Genomic DNA, 15,206 nt, shown 5'->3' on the forward strand with positions numbered 1-15,206 from the left:
CTGGACTCCATCTTCACTATACTTCTTTCTGTTCCTCTAATATATCAAGATCGTCTCACCTCAGGACCTTTGCATATGCTCTTCCCTCTTCCTGGTATACATTACCCCAAATCTTCTCCTGGCTGGCTTCTCCTCTTCTTTTTTTTTGGCGAGGCAACCCTTGGTTGACCTCACAGATTGCAAGGACCTTGTCAGTTTACAATGTCTTATTTTTTACATCTACAGCACCTGGTCTTCCTAGGTGGTCTCCCATTCAAGTACTAACCAGGCCCAATCCTGCTTAGCTTCCGAGATCAGACGGGATCGGGCTTGTTCAGGGTGGCATGGCCATAGACTCCTCTTCCTTCTTTGACCCACCCTATCTAGGGTGGCCCACCCTATTCCACTCCTGATCTAGCCCTTGTTATCTCATATTCTATTTTTTTTTAATACTATTATCAAAAATTTTCCTGTTTCCTCTTTGCCTGCTGATTGTCTCTACACAACAAGACTGTGAGCTCCGTGAGAGCAGGGTCTTTATTTCTCTCATCTAAAACTGAATCCCCTGCACCTAACACAGGATTTGGCACATAGGAAATGCTCGACAGATATCACTGAACAAAAATAAATGAAAGATCTAGGTCTAAGTGCAAGAGACAGTTTGGACAGTATGGAAGCCAGGCCTTCCAGAGGGCAAAAGGTCAGTGCTGGGAGAGGCCCCCAGCAAAGAGAATGAGAGTCACATCTTCTCACTTCTAATCTTCCTTGCCCAACACACTCATGACAGTGGATTCAGGGCCTATTCCATTCTCCATAATCAGATCTTGCTCATGACCCCACAATGCCACCCACATACCCCAAAACCTGGAGAGAAATGGGGTTAAGTGGATAAATGCCATTTGTGATATCAAACACTCCTTTCGATGCCCCAAAACAACATTCCAGGCCTGATATTGGCATTGTAAACTAGCAGTGCCCGAAGAAGGTCCCCAGTGTACCCACTCCACTTCCCTGAAAGGGCCTCTCTCTGGATTAACCTCTTCTGCATGTGCTTTCTCAGAGAGCTGATCCATGTGCTGTCCCAGAGCCCTGAGCCCCAAGCCTTCGGGTAGTGGCAGAGATAGGAGCAGGATGGGGGTGGGGAAGCACTGCTTGACGGGAAATCAATGGGAACTTGAAGGTCATCCGGAGGGCGCTGTCTCCCCATCATGCACCTGCTGGGATGGGATTTGTGGTCCTGACCTTGCTTGGGGGCCTCTGCCCTCCTGTCAGAGTTGGTTAAAATCAGCCTGCGGAAGCAAACGCCCTGCAGACCAAGTGATCTCCGGGCTGTCCTTCTAAAGGACATCAAGCCAAACAAAGAAGCGCTGAGTCTCATTTAACCTGCCACAAGGTTGAGAGTCACCCCAATTTCTCTTGGCAGCCCCGGGGAAAACTGTCTCAGGCCTGCTGTTTTTTGAGGCACATGCTTATAAACCTTTAATAAAATACAGAACAAAGTCAGACTGACCAAGAAGCTGGTCATGTCCCCCAATTTAAGTTCTCTGGTGGAAAATGTAGATATATCCTAGGTAACTAAGAAGACACCAAAAGAAAGGTGGGTGCCTAGAAATATCTAAATCTGCCTTCATAACCCCTACATTCAGATTAATGACAAAGAATGCCAAAACCTCCACACTGCCTAAAGGAAGTCTAGCCTTCCGTCCCAATTCAGGATGTGACTGAACTTAGAGTCTGATCCCCTTTCCTCATGGACCAGTTTTCCCAAGCGCCCTTCCTTCCTGCTTTCATTCCTTCCTTCCAGTTTTCCTTCCTTCCTTCCTACCTTCCTTCCTTCCTTCCTACTTTTCTTCTTCCTTTCCCACCTTCCTTCCTTCCTCTTCTTCCTTCCTTCCTTCCTTCCTTCCTTCTTTCCTTCCTTCCCATGCCCTTACCTCCCGTCACATACCTAGTCTTCTTCCTCCAATCTTTCTATCTCAGCAAGAGTCACTTAACATACAGATTAGGAGCAAAGTGTTCAGCTCACATCACCAATCCAAAAGTTGAAGATGATTCTAGTATAAAAACGAGGAAGAGATGCCCTTAACATATATGTTTATAAAAAGATGACAGGATGATGGGAATGATCATAATAGTGGCATGGTTACCATTCATTGAGTACTTACTATGTGTGCCAGGCACTGTTCTAAGCACTTTACACATATTATCTCATTTCATCCACTTAACAACTCCATCCTATTATTTCTTCTATTTCACAGATAAGAAGAATGAGGCACAGAGGGTTTTAAGTAGCACTGTGAAGATGTAAGCCAAGGCAACTTCAGTCCAGAACCTTGCTCTTGGCCACTATCCTAACAGCCTCTCACGGGGGCACCACTGCCCCTTCACAGTGGGTTGCGTCTCCAGAATTAGAATAACTTGAACCACACAATTTTTTTTTTTTTGGCGTATTTCCAAATCTTTGGAGGTTTCTCTAAGAGCATCGCTGATTCGCTGGGTGATCTTAACTATCTCCCTTTTTGTACCTGTTTTCCAATCTGCCAAATAGTTCAGAGGTAAACAGTCCTGTCACAGAGCCACCTCTCTGTAAGTCAAGACTTTGGCTGGTTATGGGGGCTGCCTGAAAAGATATCATCAGAGAAATACAAAACGTTATCACGTGGTTTAGAAACCAAAAGTATCCCAAATGTGAGCAAGGGCTAATGGACTCTGAGAGGCTCTGTGGTTCTGAACATCTACTGACAGGAGAAAAAGAAAGATGCCAGATTATTATAAACTAAATAGTCAGATTTAAGAATCTCAGAGGATTAGAGATTGTCTAGTCTGATGCCTTTGTTGTATTGAAAGGAAAATGAATAACCAGAGAGGCGAAGTGGTTTCCTTCAGCCACACAGGGGCAGGGCTGAGATTACATCCTACCTGTCCAGGTTCCTAGTTCAAGGATTTCTCCTCTGTTTGTAGCAGGGGTCTATAAACTACAGCCTCTGGGACAAATCAGCTCACCACAAACTTCTACAAATAGAGTTTTATAGGAAGACAGTCATGCTCATTCTTCTACGTATTGTCTGTGTCCGCTTTCATGCTGCAATGGTAGAGTTGAGTGGTTCCAACAGGTTACGTGGCCTGCAAAGCCTAAAATATTTACCGTCTGGACTTGTACAGAAAAAGTCTGCTGACTCCTAGTTTATAGAATAAGTCTTCAATAATGAAAAGACTCCACCCTTGGAAGGAAAGAAAATAGAATGGGAGGCCCAAGAGTCACACAGCGTAAGCAAATAGTTTTACAATTATCCCAGCTTGGTACAACTTAATAAAAACCCATAAATATAGTTAATAATAAGGAAAACAAGCACTAGCTCACCCTACCTATTTAATAATTATTGTTAACTACAGCAAGCAAAACTCACCACTGAAAATTAATTTTTCTCTAGCCTCCCTTGAAAGCTCTTTTTCATTTGGGAAGTGCTGTTGGCCAATGAATGAAACGATGCATAGGCCTCGCTTCCTCCCAGTGAGTAGAAGGCTACTGTGGAGGCAACAGGGGAAGAGAGCATTGCTCCTCCCCATCAAACAGAGTAGTGCCGAAACCCCGCTTGTGCCCCTCACTCTACATAAAAATCCTCAGGAACAACCAGGCACAGCAGAGGCTCTCATTTAGGCTTCTCCTACCTACAGTGCCTCCCTGCCTGGCTCATCCATCTCTCTCCAGTCCAGAAAGCGATCAGGATTAGCATAAGGCTCACAGAAGCATTCTAGCCCTCAGTTGTTTTGGTGAGGACATTCTATCATCTCATGGAATGGGGGGATGGGGGTTGGCCCCTGACAGGCCGATGGCAGAATTAAGGCTGGACCTCGGTTCCAGGCTGAAGTTGGAACTTAGTCATTGTAGGTCTTTGACAAGTCTCTCAACCGTCTGGGCCCCAAGCTCCCATCTGTCAAATGGAGGAAATTATCCTCACGTATTCCAACTGACGGAATATGTGCAGAGCCAAAATCAGGGACAAAGCAGGCCAACCAAGCATCACCAAGGGTCCAATCTCTAAGTCATGCTAACACATCACCAGGATTGTAGAAAGTTGAAGAGACTTGTATTTATCAGCATTATCTCAGGCAGAGAACTTTGACAAATAGAACCCGGTTTGCATGGAACAGTCCTGGTTCACATCCAGATCCCAGCATAATTATTAACAACTCCTGCTTTGCCTCTCAAAATGCCTTTGCTTGGCTCATAAATGATAGGATCACCCTAGTGATAAGTTGTTTGGGGTCTAAGAGAGGAGTGACACCCCACCTCCAAAAGTGGTTCAGTGATGGCTTTAAATGGGCTTCTCAGAACACAGATCCAGTTTGGTCAAGAGTCAGAGCGCAGGTCTGGGGCCAGAACTGACTCGTTCAGGACAGTAGAGGAGAGGCTGCCTCTGGCAGCTCTGCTTCTCCAGTTGTCCCTCACACAGCCCATTGCCTTTTTTTTTTGTTTAAACATTTAACAAATACTTAAGAGAATATCGGCCAAAGTGTGAGCTCCCTCAGAGGCCCACAAGCGCTGGAGAGGAGAGAGGGATTCAGAAAGTATCATAAGGGAAGAAAGATGTGCCAACAGGTGCCTACTACCTGCCTGCCCATGCTAAGCATCTGATTTATCTTCTCTCCATCTCTGGGACCAGGTACAGTCCCAGCCTTTCAGAGAGCCTGACGCTGACCTGACAGCACTCGATTAGTGCTCATTCTGGGGACCTGGATCCAAGCGAAGTTCAAGGCCTCCTTATGTTCTTAGAAACTCCTCCCCACGTGGGATGCACCTCTTCCACCAATCCTGCTGAACCACAGGGATACATGTGGCCATGCTGTGTTCTGGGACCTTCGTCATTAAAAGAGGCAAGAGGCAAGCCAAAAGAAACGTCCAGAAGAGCCAGCCTGAGCTGGAGGCTGAAGTCTGTGGGGGAGGATGGAGGAGCATGGCAGCTGATTAGGCAACAAAGAAGAAGGGGGGTGGGGGGGAGAGGCCAGGGGACAGGAGTCAATATCAGTGGAACAGCACATGCCCCACAGCCATCAATATCTCTCTTCCGGAAGACAGGTTATCTGGAGAATTTATGCTCTCTGATAATTACCTTGCAGAGGAGAGGGTTCCACTTATCTTACCAGAAGAATCTGCCAGTTGCCAGGCACACAGCATTCTGGTTAATTCCATAAACACTGCCATCTACCTCCTCCCGCATCCTCCCAGCTCCTGTCCTCTGACCTCTAACCTTTCCTTGCCTCTCTGGCCCGGGGGAAGTTGAGAATAGAAGAGTCTCAGCAATTTCCAGTAGATTTAAGGACTCAATAGGAGCTGACAGAGGGAGTTAGGGGGCTGTCTTTACTGATAGACATGAGAAGCAAGTTGAGGCCAGGCCTGGGGAACTGCAGACTGCTCAAAAGGCTCCACGGGAAGGCAGAAGCAATGCTTTGGGGCAGACGGATTGTTTTTGTCTTCTCCTGACGGATGCCATCAGGTCTGGTTAGCACTAATTTTATTTTTCTTGTCTTCGCATCCCTCCTCGAAGCCTTCCTGTCCCCACTGCAGCCCTCCCGGGATGCCTTCCTCCACTAATGGTCTCACCGCTTATCCAGTAACCCATCATATGCTGCCTTGCGTGCCAGGATCTCCTTAAACACATGTCACAGACCCACCTGTGAGCAAGCTCATGAGGAGCAGAGTCCTTGGTTCATATCTCCTTGTGCCGGCATTGCGTCCACTCCTGAGCCTTAGCAATGACAAAACCACTAGGTGGCCCTGACTGTGGGCCAGGTGCGGTTCTAAGCACTTTAGAAAGAGTAATGCATTTCCTCCTTACAACAACCCCATGAAAGAGATGTTCTTACTATACCCCATTATACAGGTGAAGATTCTGGGGTTCAGCTGAAGTCACAGGCCAAATGTCCCCTAGGACAGCGGTCCCCAACCTTTTTGGCACCAGGGACCGGTGCTCCTGTGAGAATCTAATGCCTTATGATCTGAGGTGGAGCTGAGGCAGTGATGCTAGCGCTGGGGAGTGGCTGCAAAGACAGATGAAGCTTCGCTCGCTCTCCCACTGCACAGGCCATGGACTGGCCCGGAGCTTGCGGACCTCTGCCCTAGGATTTGAACAGGCCATCTTGTCTCAGAGTCTGCTCTTCACCACTCTACTCTATGCTGCCTTGACAGTAAATGTACGCTGAGCCAGTGGAACACTTTATATCATATCTACCCACTTATTTATGCCACCCTTTTCAAAAGTAATAATTTTTATTAAAGTAATAATTACAGCCAACAGCTAATGGTCGCGGAGCATGTATAGGTGCCAGACATGGGGCTAAGAGCCTTCCATTTAATCCTCACGTTCACCCTGGAGGGAGGCGTTAGTAGCAGCTTGATGCTCCACTTCCCGAGCCACCTCTGTACCCAGAAACACCCACCCACCTCCTCCTCGGGGCCTTTGCACCTTCAGGTCACTCCCCAGACAGCTCTCCTCTCTACAGGGCTGGCTGCTTTGGCACCTCAGGGCTCCCCTCCCGCCCACCTCCTCCTGGAGGCCTCCCCAAACTCCTGACCTACAGCACTGGTTTATGGTTTTTTTAGCACTTTGACAACTCTCAAAAATTTTTATTTCCTTATCTCCTGTTTTCCCCCACTAGATATGTACGCTTCCTGGGAGAGAGAATGATCTAGTTTGCTCACCCTATATTCTCAGTGCCTCCAGTGGCATAGGTGTAGGCACTCACAAATATTAACTGGATAAATGATATCCCCACTGGGTTTTATACATGGTGGCTGCTCACTTGGACACCATCTTTCATGTAAACCCCTCTATCCGTTCTAGCTTTATTTAGTGAGCCTTCACCATGCACCAGGCACCTCGCTGAGTATTTCATTGTGCCCCACTACATGGTAAAGAATATCATCACCATCATTCCCATTTCACAGATGAGGAAACTGAGGCTTAGAGAAGTTACACAGCTCACCAGAGACCATACAGAAGTAGGGTTAGGATTCAGTCCCCGTCTGTCTGCATCCCTGAGTCCATGACAATCATTCTGTCACAGGGCCTCTGGCTGGGTCCCTCCCTGCAGTAGTAACTCATCTCTCTCCACTCGTATGTCCACAAATGTCCCCAGCCTTACCCTTTTCCTTGCTTCTGTGCCAACTGGCCCTTCCAGGTTCTCTCTCCATCATTCTTCTCCCTGCTTGGTTCCTCCAGGAGTTTGTCCTGTATGATCAGCCACTTACTCCTTTCCCTCTGCCTCTTGTGGCCTAGACCAATGGTGGTTGCCCATGGCAGATCAGAGAGAGGAAAGAGAGCAAGAGAGAGTATTCATTCCTTCAGCAACCTCCTTGCTGGGTCACTGGGAAAGGCAGCTACATTCTTCCACTGAAGGTCATGATCCCTGTCTGGCAGCCCTCTCCATAGAGCTTACCTTCTGTGATCTCTGTGACCTTCCCCTATGCCCTTGACCTAACCCCCAGAGTGTGGACTATCTCCTTGAATGTTTCCCTGCCCATGCTTTTATAAACAGCCATCTTACTAATACTCCTCAGTTTACTGTTTGAATCTGCTACTTTCTGCAGGAACCCTCACTCTCCTGCACTCAAATGCTACCCGGCCTCTCCATCTCCTACTGCCACTGCCCTCTGCTCTCTGCCCTGCCCCCTGCCTATTGCAGCTGCCTCCTGCAGGCCTAGAGTGCCATCTCCCTCTAAGATCTATAAATAAATGTTGGCTTGCTGGCCTGAAGGTTTGCCCTGGCAGCCTCTATTCTTTGCCTGGGCCCCACCTGCCCAGGCAATACTGGGGGAATAGGGGTGCTTCACAGCAGCCCTGCAAGGACCACAACAGGATGTCTGCCCATGACTGAAATAAAATCAGAGGTTATCAGGTCCAACCAGGGTCTCCTTTCTTGGGGTCAAGTTTGTCCTGTGCAGGCTGTTGGGGGGACTCTGCAGAGGGTGCACTCTCACAAAGCCAACATCACAGCTCCAGTAATCACAATACTTTATGTGTCAAGCAAATGCTATGTGGCAAGTACAGGATTCAGCTGCCATTTGAATACATTCACTCCAATACCAACACATGAGGACACTGAAGCTCAACAAACGCAAGGAATTTAACCAAAGCCACAGCTGCTGAGTGGTGGAGTTGAGATTAGAATACAGGTCACCCAAATCCACAGACTTTAATTCCCCACCAGTCCACACTGCCTCACGGCCAAGCCCTCCATTCTGTAGGAATGCCGATGCTCAAACCCAATGCTCTGAGTTGCCAGTCCAGGCAGCTCAGACACACCGGGAGAGGTGGAATAGGAAATGGGTTAGGGAAATGAGTGTGGAGGACTCCATGCTGCCTAGAGTCACTTTGTCCAAGGGGTATGGCATTGCTCGGCCACAGTGAGCACTGACCAGCCAGGGCCCTGGAACATGTTCCCACTGCTCCTTCCTGCAAGATAGCAGAGAGCCATGTGCTTGTCCTTGGCACATACCAGCATTTCAACAAAACATGCCTGCAGGCAGGCATGGACCCTCTACCCCTATGCCTGGGACAGTCACAAGGAAACTCAAGAGGAGGGCCGAGGAACCAGGCAGCAACAAAAGAGGGAAGAAGGCTTCCTGCTGCCGGACCTGGAGGAGACTGTGTTTCTTCACTTCTTCTCTGCAGCCAAAATTTATATTCTTAATTAACACCATTCAAAGACTAAAAATTTTTTTCTTTTATGAAAGGCACTGGCAAAAAAAAAAAAAAAAAAAAAAAACCACCTCATTTCTAGGGTTGGAAGTGATTCTTGGAGGCAAACATCCTCACTCGTAAGATACACACACACACGCACACACACACGCACGCACGCACCCCAGCTCTGCCATCGCACGGCCCAAAATAGCCCACACTTCAGGCCTGGGCTCCTGGAGAAACTAGCTCAGCACAGCCTTCTGACCTCCGTCCCCATGACTGCCAGTCGGCTCTCATTCCCCAGAGAAACAAAGCGCTCCTGGGACCCAGCAGCAGTGACACCTGCTCCTACAGACCATTCTACCCCCACCAAGCTCAGTATCGCCATGGCCCTGTCTGATGTGTCCTGACAGGACAAGGTCCAATTAGCAGAGGCCATTGCCAATGACCCAGCATGAGATGGGGCCTCAATCTCCAGAGCTGTCCTGAACCTCCTCTCCCCGAGTCCCTCCAAATCTTAAATCACTGATGTGACATCTCTAGGTGAAAGGCTCCCACAGCATTTTACAGAGTGTTTGGGAAACATCCAGAATAGAGAGTGTTCTTTAAAAAAAAAAAAAAAAAAAAAAAAAAAAATCCAAAATTAAAAAATTTTTAAAAAGCACTGCTGAAACGCTAAACTTGGTTTTATCTTAAAATGTGTGTACTATTGGAACTGGAATACTCTCATCGCTCCAACCAAAAACACTCTCCATCCCTCACTTTAAACACTAAAAATTTAATCTCCCTTAAAGATAAGAGGATGGCAAACATGATTAGACCCAATTAATACATAGAGAAATTGAGAACAAAAGAAGGAAAATCAATAGAATTGCCTTGCTCTGCCCAGCACTGCAAATGAAGTAATAACTTGAGGGAGATTTGGAGAGAAAGGGAACCAAAAGTGTCAGACAGCAGCCACGAGGCAATTTAGCAAAGCAGCAGCATCCTCCACACAGTGGCAGGGCAAAGACCACCACTCAGGATGACAAGACATGCCAGGGGATGGCAGGAGACGGGGAGACATCTGGGGTCACTTGCCTTCTATTCATTATCTGGCATAAGGCTCATCAGTGGGAAATCCTCTTCTTTCTCACAAAAGCAAGACATAAAAGAAAGCAAAAGGGAGGAAACATCTACACAAGCTGCTGGTCTATTAGGGACACTGGTAATTTCTAGACAGGCAAAGACCATATGGGCTCCCCCTGCAGCTTCACACTAAGTTTATCTCCATCATCATTCTCCCTGTCCCCTCGTTTCCCTTCCATATTCAGGGAGGAGGAAAGAAAATTAACAAGCCCACACTCAACTTCCAACCTGGATCACCAGCTGGGCCACTGAGAGCATCCAAACATGGGGTGAGGGAAGCCCCAGGGAAAGGGACACCCTGAGAGATCACCATCCCTAGCTCCTGTGTGGCACCTGGATCATGGCTAGATAGAAGACAACAGAAAATTTAATAACAATTATTTGGGCCTGCCCGTGAGTCCAGATGCGAGATGCTAAGTAAGATAGCCAGCTCTATGCTATCTTTGCACCTGCAGGAGTAAATTCCTTGTTGTCCAGCTGGGTTCCCTGGCAGCCCCTCGGTCTACCCTGCCACCAGTGGAGGAGGTTTCATAACTCCGCTTCTGGCTTATCTGAGTGACAATCATTCATTCACTTAGCCAGTAAACACATCAGGAGTGCCTACTCCACGCATGCTACGCCACGTGAGAGACAGCAGAGCATTTCAGCGAAGGGCTGGGGAGCCGACACGAGGATGCCAGGTTTGAGTCCTGGCTCTTCATTTGCTTAATGCCTGATCTGTTCACCTCTGTGAGCTTCACTTTCCTCATCTGTAAAATGAGAATGATAACAGGACCCTCCTCATAGGACCACTGAGAACAGATGCAATAACCTGACTGTGTACTATGATGTGGGATCCCACCTTCCACTTGCTGCTACCACCAGTGGCAGAAAAGGCAACTCATGAGTTAACTCTCAGACAGTATGGTCTGTAACACTGGCCTCTCTGTCCACATGGATGAACAGCAGCAAAACGTATTAAAAAATAAAATAGCTCCATACCATTGGTTCAGAATGCCACACCAGCACTAGTCAGCTGTCTAGCCAATAGGGTCAGTGGTCAGAAGTACAATCCTAACTGCGTAGATGATTCGGTGCAAAGCCATCCACACTAGCAGGAACCTGCACAGCACAGATCTTCCCAGCTTGGGGGGCAGGTATGGGGAGGGTCAAGGGCATTCATCCATCACCTTTGTTTAAAGGCTATTGTGATGGAGAGGAGGAGACAGAGTAGGCTGGAACATTGGTAAATTCAACAGGACATGTGGAAAGGTGGTGTATCAGTTTCCTATTGCCGCTATAACAAATTACCACAAATGTAATGGCTTAAAACAACACAAATTTATTATTTTATAGTTCTAGAGGTCAGAAGTTCAAAATGAGTGGTATAGGGCTAAAAATCAAGATTTCAGCAGGGCTGCATTCCTTCTGGAGGCTCTAGTGGAGAATGCGTGTCCATGTCTTTTCCAGCTTCCAAAGGCTGCCCACATTCCCTGGCTCCTTCCCTCGCTGCAGCAGCTCAGCTTCTCCTTCTCCTGCCACATCGCCATCTCTGACTCCGAACGTCCTGCAGTCCTCTCATAAGGACCCTGTGATTACATAGGACCCCCCCACATAATCCAGGAAACTGTCCCCATCTCAAAGCCTCTAATTTAATCACATGTACAAAGTCTTTTTTCCCATGTGAGGTAACATGTTCGCAGGTCCCAAGGATTAGGATATGGACATCTTTGAAGGTGGAACCCAGAAGTGTATTCCGCTATAAACTGTTAAGAATTGTTAAATAAGGTGCCCACTAGTCCTGCTAACCTGTTACTTTGCTTCTATCGGGCCCAGTCACTAAATAAACCAGTTTGACATGAATTACCTGACTGACAGCAAATACCAGCAGGCCTTGTCAGGCCCCAGGAATCAGAGGGGCCGCTCAGCCCATAGCAGCCCATAGCAAACCAACCCTTTCGTGTCAAGGCCTGAGGGGCCCAAGGAGAAATATCCAAAGATCTAGATTTATGATCAGCAGTTCCTAGTCAGGGTATGGTCCAGAAACAGAGATCTCATTAGTTTACTTTGTGCAAAAAGAAGACAACTGGAAGACACAAGCACACTTCCAAAACTCATGCTCCATTCCCCTACATGCCTTTCTCTTATAAACAACTGTACTGTTTTAAATTGTACTGTGATCAATTTGGAGTATAGATTAGAGCCACAGTTCCCATCATAAATCTTTCTGCCTTCCCATTTTGTAGATGAGCAAACTGAGGCAGAGGCCGAAGAGACAAGGGTTTGATCTTACTACAACATCATGAGTCATTTAATTCTCTCACATTTGATTCCATCCTCATCTCAGATGGGGTTTAAAAAGGAAAGAGTTTTAAATTTGGACCTCAGATTTTCTGTTAATTACCTGTGTGACTTTAGGAAAAAATTGCATAACTTATCTGAGCATCCTTTATACTCATCTGTAAAAGGAGACAGGAAAATTTGCCTCTCACAATGGTTGTATGGGTTAATAAATAGTAAATAAAACCCCTGGCATGTAGATTTATGGAGTACATACTATGTCTCAGACATTATGCTAATCGTTGTATATATATTAATTCATTTAATCCTTACAACAACTCTGTTTCCATTTTCCGAGAAAGTAGGCCTCTTCAGGGCAGGGATATTTTGCATCTTCAGCCCCTGATTGAAATACTCTGTAAGTGGTAAATGCTATCTATCTACAAGTATTGCTGCTGATAAAAAGAATCAAGAGGTCAGTTGAGTCTGAAATCATTCCAGAAGGTTTTGTGAAGGCAGAATCTGAAACGTAGTAGAACTAGAGAAGAGGAAGCAAGGAGGGCGGGTCTTCCCACTGGGGTAGGGTGAGGTGTGGATAAGTGACAAGAGAAGCAAGGCATGTAGATGACACGCCTAAGCAGAGCACATGGACCGAACTGCCTTCCTGCAGCTGAAAAGTACACTAAGATGCACTCATCGACTTGCTTTGAACTACAGAATATAGTGGAAGTGAGGTTGTGCCAGTTCCAAGTCCAGGCCTCAAGAGCCCTTGCAAGCTTCAATTCTGCTCGCCTGGAACCCTGCCTCATTGGCTGGCATGTGAACAAACTTAGGCTAGCCTGCTGGAGGATGAGCAAACACATAGAGCAAAGATAAGCTGTCCTGGCTGAGGCTATTTTAGACCAGCCAGCCCACAACCTACATAGCAGCGGACCACAGACACTTATGTGAGCCCAGCCAAAATCAGAAGAACCACCCAGCTGAGCCCAGATCAAATTACTAACCCACAAAATAGTAAGCAAAAGAAATGGTTGCTATTTGAAACCACTAGCTTTGGGGTGTTCTGGTAAATACACAGCAAAACCAATAGGAACCAGTGTCTCACCTTCATATTCTCAATAGCCAATACAAGGCCTGGCATAGACAGTGACACTGTAACTCTTTCATGAATAAAGTATTGAATCAATAGAACTGTGACTTAATGAATGACATGCTAAAAAGCTCAAACTATGTCAAATCATATAATTCTGCTAAGATAGTTTGGTTTAAGGACTATCTGCAGCCTGGGTTATCAGATACCTAATAAAAAGACTCATTTTCTTTATTTACTCAGTCAACATTCTTTTTCACCAAGTTTAGTCAAGTAGAAAACAAAGTTTCACATGAGCATATAATGTAGGGCGAAATGATTAAAAAATTAAACTAGTTGTTTAGAAATCTGGGCTCCAGATTCAACTCTCCCAATAATTGCAAGACCTTGCTAATTCTCAATTATCATTTCTACATCTGTAAAGTAGATATTGATGTTAAAAGAAGATGGCCCTTCCCTGTCAACCTCGATGGGTTGTTGCAGCAAAGAGATAGGGCGTGAAGGCTCTTGGGTACTCTACACCAGGGGTCCCCAAACCCCGGGCCACAGACCAGATCTAGTCCGTGGCCTGTTGGGAACCGAGCTACACAGCAGGAGGTGAGCAGCGGGGGACTGAGTGAAGCTTCATCTGTATTTGCAGCCGCTCTCCAGTGCTAGCATCACCACCCCAGATCCACCTCAGATCATCAGGCATTAGCTTCTCACAGGAGCACCGGTCCCTGGTGCCAAAAAGGTTGGAGAACACTGGTCTACACCATCAATAAGCAGAGCTTTACTTATTGATGATTTCAAGTGTTTTTATAAATATATCCTTTTATTAGTTCCACTTACCCTTTTTCTATCTTCCTTTTAGTATTGTGCTCTCTAGTAGCCATATTTTCAACAACAAAAAGAAATAGTTAAAATTATTCTTGATGGTGAAGAAAAAACTATTAATACAAAGAGAGCTGGTATTTCTGGCACTGAGCATTACATGTGACTAAGGTTAGACCTGACACCAAAGTTCCAATGGAGAACTCTAAGTCCCTACTAGGCCACACCAGGGGCTGCCAGCTGCTGAGGGTACAACCTGGTCCCTTTCCCCTTCCAGCAGCTACTGCCCAGGGTGGGTAGTCAGAAGCTTTAAATTCAAAATATGGCTCTCCCACGGCCTCAGTTCCTGCCCTGGACAAGTCGTGGGCTCAGTGTAACCAAGTTCTGAGCCCAAGACAGGCACAGCTCAAAGGAAACCATTCATCTTTGCAACTCCTCCTACAACAGCAGAACTGGGTTGGAGGTTCAGAGTCCTCTGAACACTTCAGGGCCCTCTTGGGTTACTGCCCAGTCAGTTGTGGTATTAGCATCAGGTTTCCTTAGACTCAGACATCTTGGAAGTGTGTAAGAGTCAGTGCAAGACCGTTAGTTACTAAGCAGTGTGCTCTGCTCCTCCTGTGCGTGATGAGACTGGACAGAGGTCAGAGGTGGTCACTACCCAAATTTGGGGGTAAGGGGGTTTGAAAGGATGGGCAGCTGTGGTCCTGCTCAATGTCTGGGTCTTGCTTCACAGTGCCATTGTAAGAGCTCAACCTTCCATTAACCCATCCTCTCTGGAGCGAGAATGAGCTATCTGCCTGCAGATCTGCCTTTCCACCTCCTTCCAGTAACACCTTCATTTCCCTCCACCATCAGCAGAGTAAAATCAACCCACTCCACCCCTCAACTTTAGAGACAAGCTTACGACTCAGCCTTGGTCAATGAGAAAACCACCAGCTCTGGCCTTAGAGATCGCTTCAAGGATGAACATGTTGTCTAAAGCAAGACAGGGTCTGTCCTGGAATTTCTGTGGGAAAGACGTGCTTTCTTTCTGTTAATATGAAAAAGCTAATAAAATCATGTACCTGAAGCTGCTAGGAGACCCATGAAGCAGGCCTCTGTAGGAGACAATGTAAAGGAAAGGAGACACGAGAGAAGAAGAAGGGGTGGAGGAGCCCGGATAACCTTGTTGAGCCCCGAGACCCAGTCCCAAGCGAAGAAGACACAATCCCGAACCTTTAGAAATAAGAGCCCTTACATTCCTCTTCGTGCTTAAG

General features: G+C 46.7%; 1 protein-coding gene and 1 non-coding gene across 5 annotated transcripts in view; both read right to left on the bottom strand.

Moving 5' to 3' along the window:
- Window positions 1-15,206, bottom strand: part of DPF3 (double PHD fingers 3) — a 242,064-nt gene that overhangs the window by 153,298 nt on the left and 73,560 nt on the right. The window lies entirely within an intron of this gene.
- Window positions 217-335, bottom strand: LOC120619940 (5S ribosomal RNA). The gene has a single exon (XR_005657680.1). It is a non-coding gene; the product is annotated as a 5S ribosomal RNA (ribosomal RNA).

Source organism: Pteropus medius, unplaced genomic scaffold (assembly GCF_902729225.1).
Source record: "Pteropus medius unplaced genomic scaffold, Ma_sr-lr_union100, whole genome shotgun sequence".
NCBI lineage: Eukaryota > Metazoa > Chordata > Mammalia > Chiroptera > Pteropodidae > Pteropus > Pteropus medius.